Below are 12,487 nucleotides of genomic sequence, written 5' to 3' on the forward strand. Positions count from 1 at the left end.
TCAAAGTGTGAAGCATTGGCAAAAAAAGAACGCATCAAATTTGGACCGGGTCCGGATCACGAGGTGGATACAAAAAGTATTGTTCAACATTGCGATATAGAGCGTGGTCTTGGTCTCCGCTCTCCTCCTTTTCTGTGTCATGAATTCAACGGAAAAAAAACCTCAAGATTTGCACAGATGCGTCTTCACTTCTACTCTTCAGATCAAGTTTGAATATTTTTTTAGTAAATTGCACATCAATTAAAAACAATTTGTTTTTAGTTTCCAGCTGAATCTATTTCTGTGAACTTCATAAGAAAAAGCCAACATATAGAACAGATACTTTTGCTCAGATTTGTCCTCTAAATGTAACCCAACCGCTGAGTGGAGTGCAAAAGGCCCGATTGCACCTTTGTGGTTCCGTAATGATCATGAACGATTTCTTTGATGGCCCGATGACATCTGTTTGGGGGCTACTGTTGCGGCTTGATAATGATTGAGGGTCACTCGTGCTTCTCTGGACATGCACACAAATTCCCAATCCAAGCTCAAACGGTATTCTCCCCCATCATGCACCACTGAATTAAGGGCGTGTCATGAAATTAGTCGTTTCAAATACATTAGATGTCTGAATCATCCCGTTTTCTTTCTTTAATCTCTGATAGCCATTGTCAAAGGAAGACGAGAAACGCTGGTCACTTTTTAGCATGTATTTATATCTGTACATAGCAGTAAAACGTTCACCTTTTCCAGCTTTGTTTTCTAGCTGTTCTGTGTGTGTATTGAGAGCAATGAAAAATCGCAGGTAAATTCCTTGCATGAGTTCACACACTTGGCCTGCTGACTCTGTAGCTGCGGACTCACAGTTAGTGTTCTTCTGCTGCAGCAGGAGAGTTGCACAGGTCGAGCGGAGGTCACGTTCCACTGTTTACCTGCACTCCAGAGACAAAGGGACCGTTAGCAAACCGAAAGCTGATAATATGTCTACATGCACAGCAAGGATAGTAAGCCTCTAAAGCTCCAGATGACATCGCTTGGTCTTCTTTAAAGACTGCGAACAGCTTCTTTAATATTCCCACATGCAAATCGCAAAGTAAAAGTCTTCAGGTTTCTCCAACAAAACTCTCCCTGTTTAATCAGCTTTAGCTCGCGTGCCGTGTTTCCACTTTACACAATGTTTTAAAATTCAGTTTCCAAGGTTTCGTAAAAATCTGAAGTGCATGTAAACAGTGATAAACCGACAGGCGGGAGAGGTCAGATGGAAACATCCTCCTGCTGTTTGCTCTGGATCTCATCACCGAGGGATGAACTACAACCTGCTGGAAATCTGCACCGTCAGCTTTAATATTTGGTTTCACTGGCAAACATTTAGTGATAACATTAAATAGTAAGTGTGTAGAGTATAATAATGTGTGTTTTCTCAGAGTCATACAGCAGTTAGAGAGTCGCTGAACACAACATGGCCGCCGTCACTTGGTGGGGCGTCATTCTGTGAAGAAAGAGGACCACAGAGGTGTTTCCCCCTTCGATGAATAACTGGAAGTTGTTCACAGCCTGAGCTCGTTGGCCACTTTGGAGGCGATGTTTTTGAAGGCGATGGACGTGCCGGAGATCCTCTTAAAGCGCACGCCGTTGAGTGAGAGTCGGGGCAGTTTGCACACCTCCATCTCCCACTGCACCAGACTGTCCTGCCGCGCGTCTCCGTGCACGCAGAACAGGGAGTAGCGCTCGCGCTGCTCGTAGTCACAGTTGTTGGCGTCCAGGACCCTGCGGATCTCCTTCATCATGTCCCCCGGCTCCATGGAGGACGTGGTCTTCATGCTCCAGGTGAAGCGCAGCGCACGAGGCTTGGAGTCCCGCCCCTCCTCTTTAGGCTCACCTGATAAACTCCTGGAGGACAGAGAGACGCAACAGTCAAATAAATGTTAGAGATAAGATAGGAGTACTTTATTGATCCCAGTTTGGGAAATGTTTGCATTGCAGCAGCATAAAAAGACATGGCATTGGACAATAACAATTAAAATACTACTGCTACTACTGCTGCTACTAATACTGCTACTAATACTGCTACTACTACTGCTGCTACTAATACTGCTACTACTACTGCTGCTACTACTGCTGCTACTAATACTGCTACTAATACTGCTACTACTACTACTGCTACTACTACTACTGCTGCTACTAATACTGCTGCTACTACTACTACTGCTGCTGCTACTACTACTGCTACTACTAATACTGCTACTACTACTACTGCTGCTACTAATACTGCTACTAATACTGCTACTACTACTACTGCTACTACTACTACTGCTGCTACTAATACTGCTACTACTACTACTGCTGCTACTACTGCTGCTACTAATACTGCTACTAATACTGCTACTACTACTACTACTGCTGCTGCTACTACTACTGCTACTACTAATACTGCTATTACTACTACTGCTGCTACTAATACTGCTACTATTACTACTGCTGCTACTAATACTGCTACTGCTGCTACTAATACTACTACTACTACTACTGATACTAATACTGCTACTGCTGCTACTACTACTACTACTACTAATACTGCTACTACTACTACTACTACTGCTGCTACTAATACTGCTACTAATACTGCTACTACTACTACTACTACTGCTGCTACTAATACTGCTACTATTACTACTACTACTACTGCTGCTACTAATACTACTACTGATACTAATACTGCTACTACTACTACTACTACTACTGCTGCTACTAATACTGCTACTATTACTACTACTACTACTACTACTGCTGCTACTAATACTGCTACTAATACTGCTACTACTACTACTACTACTGCTGCTACTAATACTGCTACTATTACTACTACTACTACTGCTGCTACTAATACTACTACTGATACTAATACTGCTACTACTACTACTGCTACTGCTGCTACTAATACTACTACTACTACTACTGATACTAATACTGCTACTGCTGCTACTACTACTACTACTAATACTGCTACTACTACTACTACTACTACTGCTACTACTACTGCTACTAATACTGCTACTACTACTACTACTACTGCTGCTACTAATACTGCTACTATTACTACTACTACTACTGCTGCTACTAATACTACTACTGATACTAATACTGCTACTACTACTGCTGCTGCTACTAATACTGCTACTACTACTACTACTGCTGCTACTAATACTGCTACTAATACTGCTACTACTGCTACTAATACTGCTACTAATACTGCTACTACTACTACTACTACTGCTACTATTACTACTGCTGCTACTAATACTGCTACTACTACTACTACTGCTACTACTACTACTACTACTACTACTGCTGCTGCTACTAATACTACTACTGATACTAATACTGCTACTACTACTACTACTGCTGCTACTAATACTGCTACTACTGCTACTAATACTGCTAATAATACTGCTACTACTACTACTGCTGCTACTAATACTGCTACTATTACTACTGCTGCTACTAATACTGCTACTATTACTACTGCTGCTACTAATACTGCTACTACTACTACTACTACTACTGCTGCTGCTACTAATACTGCTACTACTACTACTGCTACTACTACTGCTACTAATACTGCTACTACTACTACTGCTGCTACTAATACTGCTACTAATACTGCTACTACTGCTACTACTGATACTAATACTGCTACTACTACTACTGCTGCTACTAATACTGCTACTAATACTGCTACTACTACTGATACTAATACTGCTACTACTACTGCTGCTACTAATACTGCTACTAATACTGCTACTACTACTGATACTAATACTGCTACTACTACTACTACTGCTACTAATACTGCTACTACTACTACTACTGCTACTAATACTGCTACTACTACTGCTACTACTACTGCTACTACTACTACTACTACTGCTGCTACTACTGCTGCTACTACTACTACTACTACTACTACTACTACTACTACTACTACTACTATAGTTAAACAAATGATTATAGCCCCAAATCACATGTAATGCCTCAAAGGGCTGTACAAAGCAAACAAAAGCAAAGACAAAAACTAAATACAAACGTCAAAGCATAACAATTATAAAAACTAAATACAACATGATACCTCACCATAAGTATTGCCACGTGATAAAAGCATGTGACTGAAGTGATGGTAATGTAGATGGAAACTAGGTGGTGGAAATTAGTTTACAAGGACGACAGATGCGAAGAGATGGGTTTTGAGTTTGCTTTAAAAGGAGTCAACGGAAATACTCCCACAGCTTCTGGACTCTCACTGACCTGCGTACGAACTTGGAGGTGATCTTCCCGATGAGCGAGGTGGAGGTGCCGCGGCGGGCGGAGGCCAGCGAGGCGGCGGTGTGCGTGGAGAGGCTGGGCGAGGCGGGGGGGGCCGTTGTACGTGGCGGAGCGGCGGTCTCGCAGCTGAGCGCCGTGGAAGGTGGAGCGGCTGGACGATCCGCGGGGGAAACGGGTCCGATCCGGGGTGGTGCTGCTGCTGCTGGTGATGCTGAACGCTGAGGGGGAGGAGGGGGGCGGCTGCTGGGGGGAGCTGAGGGGGGGGAGGAGAGAGGGGGAAGTTATCCATAACATTCATCTGTTTGCAACTTACAAATTATTTATCTAACACATCATATTCCAATTACTTGTATAAAGACTCTCCTTGCACTATTCCATTCTATTGTATCTGTTTTATTGTCTTGCATTGTTGGAGGAGCCTGGGACCTAAGATGTGTAATCTCTGTCTTGAAGGAAGACGAGAAACGCTGGACACTTTTAGTTTGTACTTAATATCTGTCCATAGCAGTAACACACTTTTCAGCTTTGCTTTTTAGCTGTAAGTCTATTTCTGTGTGTGTGTTTTGTAAAGCACTTTATTGGCCTTGTGCTGAAAGGTTTTAATTAAAAAAAGGCGGCAAGCTTCAGGACCAACTTCCCTCTCTCTGGCAGAAACAGGAACTTACTCGACCGCGGACTAAAAACAGCATCTTTCAGACACAATGTAATAAATGACAATTACAATATAAATCTTTAATTCTGTTTCTTTCATTTTTGAAAACCTCTTTTCGTATATAAGATTGAATGTTAATGAGCAGCTGGATTGTTGTAACAGTCTCTGGAAATATACAAAACTTTACATCAAATGCGTTCGTCTACCATTTTCAAGGTTCAAGGTTCTTTGTTGTCAGACTAACATAGCTACAGAGTCATTATGTCGTAGGTCACAGGCTGCTCCAACAGTGCAACACAATAATACAGATAAGCAGACAATATTAAGCAATGTTTTCTAGTTGAGACACAGGTATCTATGATCCTCAGTTAAAAGAAATTGAAATACTATATAGCCTTCAAGTTGTTTACACCTGTGTGCCAATAAAACATGTCTGTCTTATTTTGTGCATGAATTAAATGAATGCCCGGAACCTTTTGTACACTGCTTGTTTCATGACGGACACAAACAGCGTGGCACATGTTCAGGTCGGAGGCAGACTTCCTGTTAGAGGGTGTAATCACTTCCATTTCCTACTAGTTGGCTTGGAACGACAAACCCTCCATGCACACACACACAACTGGAGAGGAAGTGGGTAGGGACTGAAATTGAGCCATAGTGAAACCAGCTCCCTTTGAGCATTGGGAAATCAAAAAGTCTGTAAATCTTTCCTCGCAGACTGAAATCCACTTCTTACTTTACTTACTTCTCATTCCTATATGTGGTTCAAATAGTTTGGCTCATTCAAAGTTAATGTACTTGCACGATTCATGTATTGTTCATCGTTATGCTTCACTCATTGTGAGAGGTGGGAAGTATTAGAGTACAAATACTTCGTTACTGCACTTAAGTACATTTCTCTGGTATCAGTACTTTACTCCACTACTTATTTTACTTCTAACATGTTGAACTCAAATACCTGTACTTTCTACTTCTTACATGTTGAACTCAAATACCTGTACTTTCTACTTCTTACATGTTGAACTCAAATACCTGTACTTTCTACTTCTTACATGTTGAACTCAAATACCTGTACTTTCTACTTCTTACATGTTGAACTCAAATACCTGTACTTTCTACTTCTTACATGTTGAACTACAAATACCTGTACTTTCTACTTCTTACATGTTGAACTCAAATACCTGTACTTTCTACTTCTTACATGTTGAACCCAAATACCTGTACTTTCTACTTCTTACATGTTGAACTCAAATACCTGTACTTTCTACTTCTTACATGTTGAACCCAAATACCTGTACTTTCTACTTCTTACATGTTGAACCCAAATACCTGTACTTTCTACTTCTTACATGTTGAACTCAAATACCTGTACTTTCTACTTCTTACATGTTGAACCCAAATACCTGTACTTTCTACTTCTTACATGTTGAACCCACCCAAATACCTGTACTTTCTACTTCTCACATGTTGAACTCAAATACCTGTACTTTCTACTTCTCACATGTTGAACCCAAATACCTGTACTTTCTACTTCTTACATGTTGAACTCAAATACCTGTACTTTCTACTTCTTACATGTTGAACTCAAATACCTGTACTTTCTACTTCTTACACTTTGAACTCAAATACCTGTACTTTCTACTTCTTACATGTTGAACTCAAATACCTGTACTTTCTACTTCTTACATGTTGAACTCAAATACCTGTACTTTCTACTTCTTACATGTTGTACTCAAATACCTGTACTTTCTACTTCTTACATGTTGAACTCAAATACCTGTACTTTCTACTTCTTACATGTTGAACACAAATACCTGTACTTTCTACTTCTCTCATTTCCCAAACAGCTGGTTCCTTTAGTCTGAATGTGTGTTGGTGCGTGATCATTATTCTTTAGAGTCACTGCGTGCCTATTGATTTGAACACGATCCGTGTATCCATCACTTCCTGGTCTTCTCTAAAGAAGAGGGACCAATGGAAACGTTGTCATGTTGCCGTTGGTCGGCATGGAAACATTCATTAGCCAACAATGACATTATTGTTCTATTGATATAAAGGGAGGTCAGGTACTCTTTAAAGCAGCTGCTAGCTATGGGTACTTTTTACTTAAGTACATTTCAAAGCCCAAACTTCTTTACTTTGACTTGAGTAAAGAAGTTTAGTCAGTACTTCTACTTTAACCAGAGTATTTTTAAACACGAGTATCTGTACTTCTACTTGAGGAAAGGATGTGGGTACTTTTGCCATCTCTGATCAATGTAAATCGCTTTGGATGAAATCATCAGCTTAAAGAAATGTAATGTAAATATATTTATATAAATACAATGTTACCAAAGTTACATGTATATTACTCCCCGGCTGTACTGACCTCTGATACTCCACGTTGTCGTCGATGGGGGGGAGGCAGGACTTCATGGGATGTCCCGACGCCGACATGGACTTCACGTGACGGGGACGAGTGGAGATGGTTTTCCCCGGCGATGGAGAGGGGGACGCTGCAGGAACCTCAGGTAGACTGACACACACACACACACACACACACACACACACACACACACACACACACACACACACAGGTTAGTTATTGACAGGCACGTGCACACAGACATCAAAGTGGGCTTGAGCCCTGCCCTTTTTCTTCCTCCAAAGAATGTGCTTTTTTGGGGTGCTTTTTTAATTATTATTGAATATATATCTACTCCTGTTTGCGCAGTTTCCCTTTCCAACAATATATTGATTGAATAAAAAATAAAAACATCAGGTTGGGAGGTTAGCCTGTCCGATGCTCTCGCTCCCTATTTTGAAGTGTTATTCATGTTAATACCACACAAATTATTCGAAGGACTTATTGTTGTGCTAAAATAAAATAATTATTATAGCAATTTTAACTAGTAGCATAGAAGACATGCACATTGTGGCATAGTTTCCTTTGTTGTCGACTGCTCTTGTGCGTCGTGAATACTAAAGAAGGCCATTGTCTCGTGTTAGCTGATTATTTTGTAGAATTCTGTTGAGTATTAAACAATAACGTGAGTGTGAGGGTATTACAATTAATTGGTCAGTAAGCCCGAGATGTGCAACTATATTTAACCTTTTCTAAAACACTTTTTTATAAATGATTATGGGAAGTGCCCTTTTTCCCACTTGAGCACCCGCTCTCCAAAATGCACGTCCCTGGTTATTGATATACAGGACAACAGCAATGCGATCAAGCTCCCAGAATCCCTCTCACCTGCTGTCCTTCCCGTTGGTCACAGCGGCCGAGTGGCGGTCGCTGCTCGTCCTCTCGTGAACGTACGTGTTCCTCCGAGTTATGTTCTGTAACACAGTCAGCTTCATCACACAGTAAAAGGGACGATTCAACAACAGAGCATGAATGCTCCACGCCTCCAGCGCCGAGTGGGACACAGAATCATGTTTGGTAGAAGGTCTAATCTACAGGCTGACAGAAATAGACATACGTGTGGATAACACTTGACCTGCGCTGTACAACACGAGGCACATTTAAAAAGGCCGCATGACGGCATACAAAGTCAATGGAGCGGTTTGATTGGACACACACTCAGATACAACAGGACTTTACTCAGAATGATCTGATCTTGCTATGCGTTATTTAGCTGCTTCAGCTCCTCTCCCGTGGGGTTCATATTTACACCGGATTTATTTTATTCGTTTTCCAAATTATGTTTCTCTGTTATTTTAAGCTATGTGTGATATTCTTTTGTGATCTCTATCAACAAGGGTACGGGGAATGACGTTTTTTTTTAATTCATAAACAAGCATGTTACCAAGTGCTTAATTACTGGAAGCCAATTATTTATTTAAAGAGCCCACATATAGGAATGTATACAGAATTCAGAACGACCAGCTTGTGTGTTCATGTCCATCAATGGCGGCTTGCTTTTTCACATTAGACATCTGAGTGCAATGTTAACATTAGCATAAGAATGATTGAGTCATGACCCCAACACATATTTAGTTAGGTCACAGTAATCTACCAACAAGTAGTAATCAGTAGTAATACTCAAAGTGTTCCTTAGATATTGCGTTAACAAGAAAGTATAAATGTACATGTGGTCTCCTGATTCAACAACAGAGGGTACCAACATAGCGGTTTGACTTTTAACACTGCTTCTAAACTTGGTATCTGTCTATTTCAAAAGCTTGAAGCCTGTGTATATGTATATCATATTATGTACACTTATTAGTATTTTTTTGTTTGGCCTTATTTGGACAATTTTAGTTTTCACCTCATATAGCATTGTAAATTGCATGAAATGATTTGTTTGATGTACGTGTTGCGTGTGTGAGGACCCCAGGAAGAGTAGCCAATGCCCATGCTAGTGCTAATGTCCTTATAAAGAACCGAACATGTACGAGGACCAGTTTGGAGCAGAAACAGTGACTCCTCTCACCCCTGAGGCGGTGGCTGACCTCCGGCGGTCCGGAGCCCCCGTGGGCGACGCCGCCCCTTCCTTCCTGTCGCTCTCTACGCTGTTGGCATGACTACGCTTGGTGTAGGACACAGGAGGGGGGATAGCGGGCGCCACTGAGACAGAGAGAGAACACAGATCAAGTCAAAGTCAAGTCAAAGTCACCTTTATTGTCAATCTGTCAGCTTGTGTGCACAGACAGAGAGATCGAAATACCGTTTCCCACAATCCCGAATACAAACATAAAAATATGTATAAAATATGATGTGACGTTAATAAAGAGAAAAGCTTTGGGCAAGTTACGTTAAGACTTCAAGATATTGTCGCCTTTATTATTAGTACAGAATAAAGACTGACGGGGAGAAAGAGATATTAAGACTTTTCAAAACGATTCGATCTGGACTTGATGCAGCCATTTCTATTTCTCAGACAGGTTTCTCCCATGCGAGACATTTAAAGCAACCTCTACCTGCCCCTAACCCTTTCAGACAAGCCCTACAATCTTTACTTAAATAGCCAATTGTATTCTTATTTTAGTTTGCAAACATATTGTTAGTGTTGTTGGTTCTGCTGTCCTGATCTGTGTGATCATAATGCAAGAAGAATTGTGCTCCATCGAAATCAGTCGCATTGACCCGAAGACACATTTTGAGTTGTATGCACTGCTGGAAAGAGGAGGTTCCCAGCTTTCTCGTGATATCAGGATTGTTGTTGTTGTACAAATATTAAGCAAAATATGTCACATTATATAAAGGACCTCAAAGTTTCCTCTTCTCTGGAATCCATCGATCTGATTGGTTATTAGCAAATGATCAAAGTAGTACGGAGGGAAGATATTTTCGTTTGGATTACTGGTCTGGGGGAAGCTTGTGTGTGTGTGTGTGTGTGTGTGTGTGTGTGTGTGTGTGTGTATACGCGCGTGTGTGTGTGTGTGTGTGTGTGTGTGTGTGTGTGTGTGTGTGTGTGTGTTTGTGTATTTTTGCGTTTGTGTGTATCGTGTTTGTTTCCCGGGGAAAACCCTCAGGAGAAACACCGGCTGTTGTTACGCCTGCTGTGACGTCAAGTTCCTCCGTTCTCCGCTTGTAATTATGCCGAAGCTTCAACGTTGTATTTATCATCTGAATTTGCCGAAACAAGTTTAATATCCTGAAAGCCAAGACTTTGTTTATTTGAAATAAGATGAAAACAAACTGCTGTGTTATCTATGATTACTCTACGCCTTGCATTCATAATGTCAGCGGAGGGAGGGGGGCGGCGCTGCGGAACAGCAGGGTGTGAGTGAGAGCTGTCTTCTTCCCGTTACAAGCTTCAAGAATGTATCGATCGTGTGATTTTGGAAATAAAAGTTTCATATTCTGAAAGCCAAGACTTTGTTTATTTAAAATCAAACAAAACACTGAACCCCGAAAAAATAGTTTTTTAGGCAAATCCACATTTATTCTGAAATGAGCCGTTGAGAAATATGTAAATAAATACCATTCTACTTGGTTGGCATTTTTAAATACAGTAGCTCTTTTTTTCAGAGATATTTTAAAACTAATTCTGCCTTTTGTTTTGGCTGAAAGGTGCGTCTTTGTGGTTTCAACACGTGCTCAGACTTTTAAAGATCCGCTGTAACCCTTTATGAGATTTTGACACCTGGACAGAAACTCACCGTGGTCGCTGAAGCGCCGCTGCTTCTGATTGGTCGACGTGTTGCGAGAGTGTGCGGGCGACTGGCTGGAGCCGTTGAGGTCGCTGCTGGGTCGTGACCTCTGGAGCAGGTTACTGGACAGAGTCTCACCGCCTTCAGACTGAGAGAGACACAGCAGAGGATTCTGGGTAAAAGCCCTGCTCAGTTACAGACAGAGTGCTTCGAAGGTCGATTTTTCATCCTTTGATTTTTATTTTATTTTTTAACAGGGACAGTGCACATCAATCAACATTTCTGTAACACTGTTGTTACTGTGACATTTCTATTTTTCATCTGTAGTCCCTGGACAGATGTTGTAAGTCAACCTAAAGACACATTTCATTTTAAACAAGTAAATACAATCAAATAAAAACATGCGACATACAGTACTGGATGAAGTTAGGCTTACTTCTCGTGTTTGTGCTAACCTAGCCTTAACACAAATTAATCTAAATGGTATCGATAAGCTCCAAAATGTGAGATTATTGAGCAACCAGGAAGAATCGACTAAATGTAAAACGGTGTATTGAACAAACCTCGGCATTTTTCCTCCCCAGCAGCAGGTATATCGCCGTCATCTCGTTGTATTTCTGACCCTCCAGCGCCTTCTTCACTTCCTCCTGAGAGAAGCCCATCGTCCCCATCAGCTCTGATTGGTCAGAAAACACAAAGGAAGATTTTATTAATAATTCCCATCATCACCATCTCAGTTAAAGGTGGGGTAGGTAAGTTTGAGAAACCGGCTCGAGATCGCTAGATTTTGAAAATACACAACCGGAGAAAATCTGCCACTTCCTCACAGAGCCCCTCCTCCAACACACAGGAACGCGCACATGACCAATGAGGGCACGAGATAAGTTTGTGCCCCGATGGAAGGCTGACAGGCAGGTAGGCCATCCAATCCGTTTAACCGGGCCGGCTAAACGGATCGGTTGTACTTTTTACAGTATTACGGCTTCTACAGATGACATTTTGTTATGGATTTTTTGTCAAAGCTCTTCAGATATTAATTGCCATCGGGATGTTTAGAGCATTCCATGGAATATAACAAAAAGTGTATCTCGAGCCGGTTTCTGAAACTTACCTACCCCACCTTTAAGTGTGTTAGCATGCTCAAATTAGCATATTTTAAGTTCAAGAGCTCATAATTGGTCAAAAACCAGTCGTGAACACGTTTAAATGTTGATAAGTTGATGGCACTACGTGAAAAATCTGAAGATCATTAAAGTTATTACAACTCATCCTGAGGGGGAATATTGTCTTGGACTTAATATCCTCACAATCCACATTTTGTTGAGATATTGCAGTCAACCGAAAGACATCGACAGCTCTAATGGCAGATACAGCAATACATTAACTGTTGTGATTGGTCCGTTTCCGTGCACTTTGATGACAACATAATGTAGTATATTAAGTTGAATAAATTAGATA

At 41.1% G+C, this 12,487-nt stretch overlaps 1 pseudogene; it reads right to left on the reverse strand.

Moving 5' to 3' along the window:
• Positions 1-674: 674 nt before the first annotated feature.
• The window catches only part of LOC117450009 (serine/threonine-protein kinase MARK1-like), a 33,655-nt pseudogene continuing 21,842 nt past the window's right edge, over positions 675-12,487 (reverse strand).

Source organism: Pseudochaenichthys georgianus, chromosome 1 (genome assembly GCF_902827115.2).
Source record: "Pseudochaenichthys georgianus chromosome 1, fPseGeo1.2, whole genome shotgun sequence".
NCBI classification, from domain to species: domain Eukaryota; kingdom Metazoa; phylum Chordata; class Actinopteri; order Perciformes; family Channichthyidae; genus Pseudochaenichthys; species Pseudochaenichthys georgianus.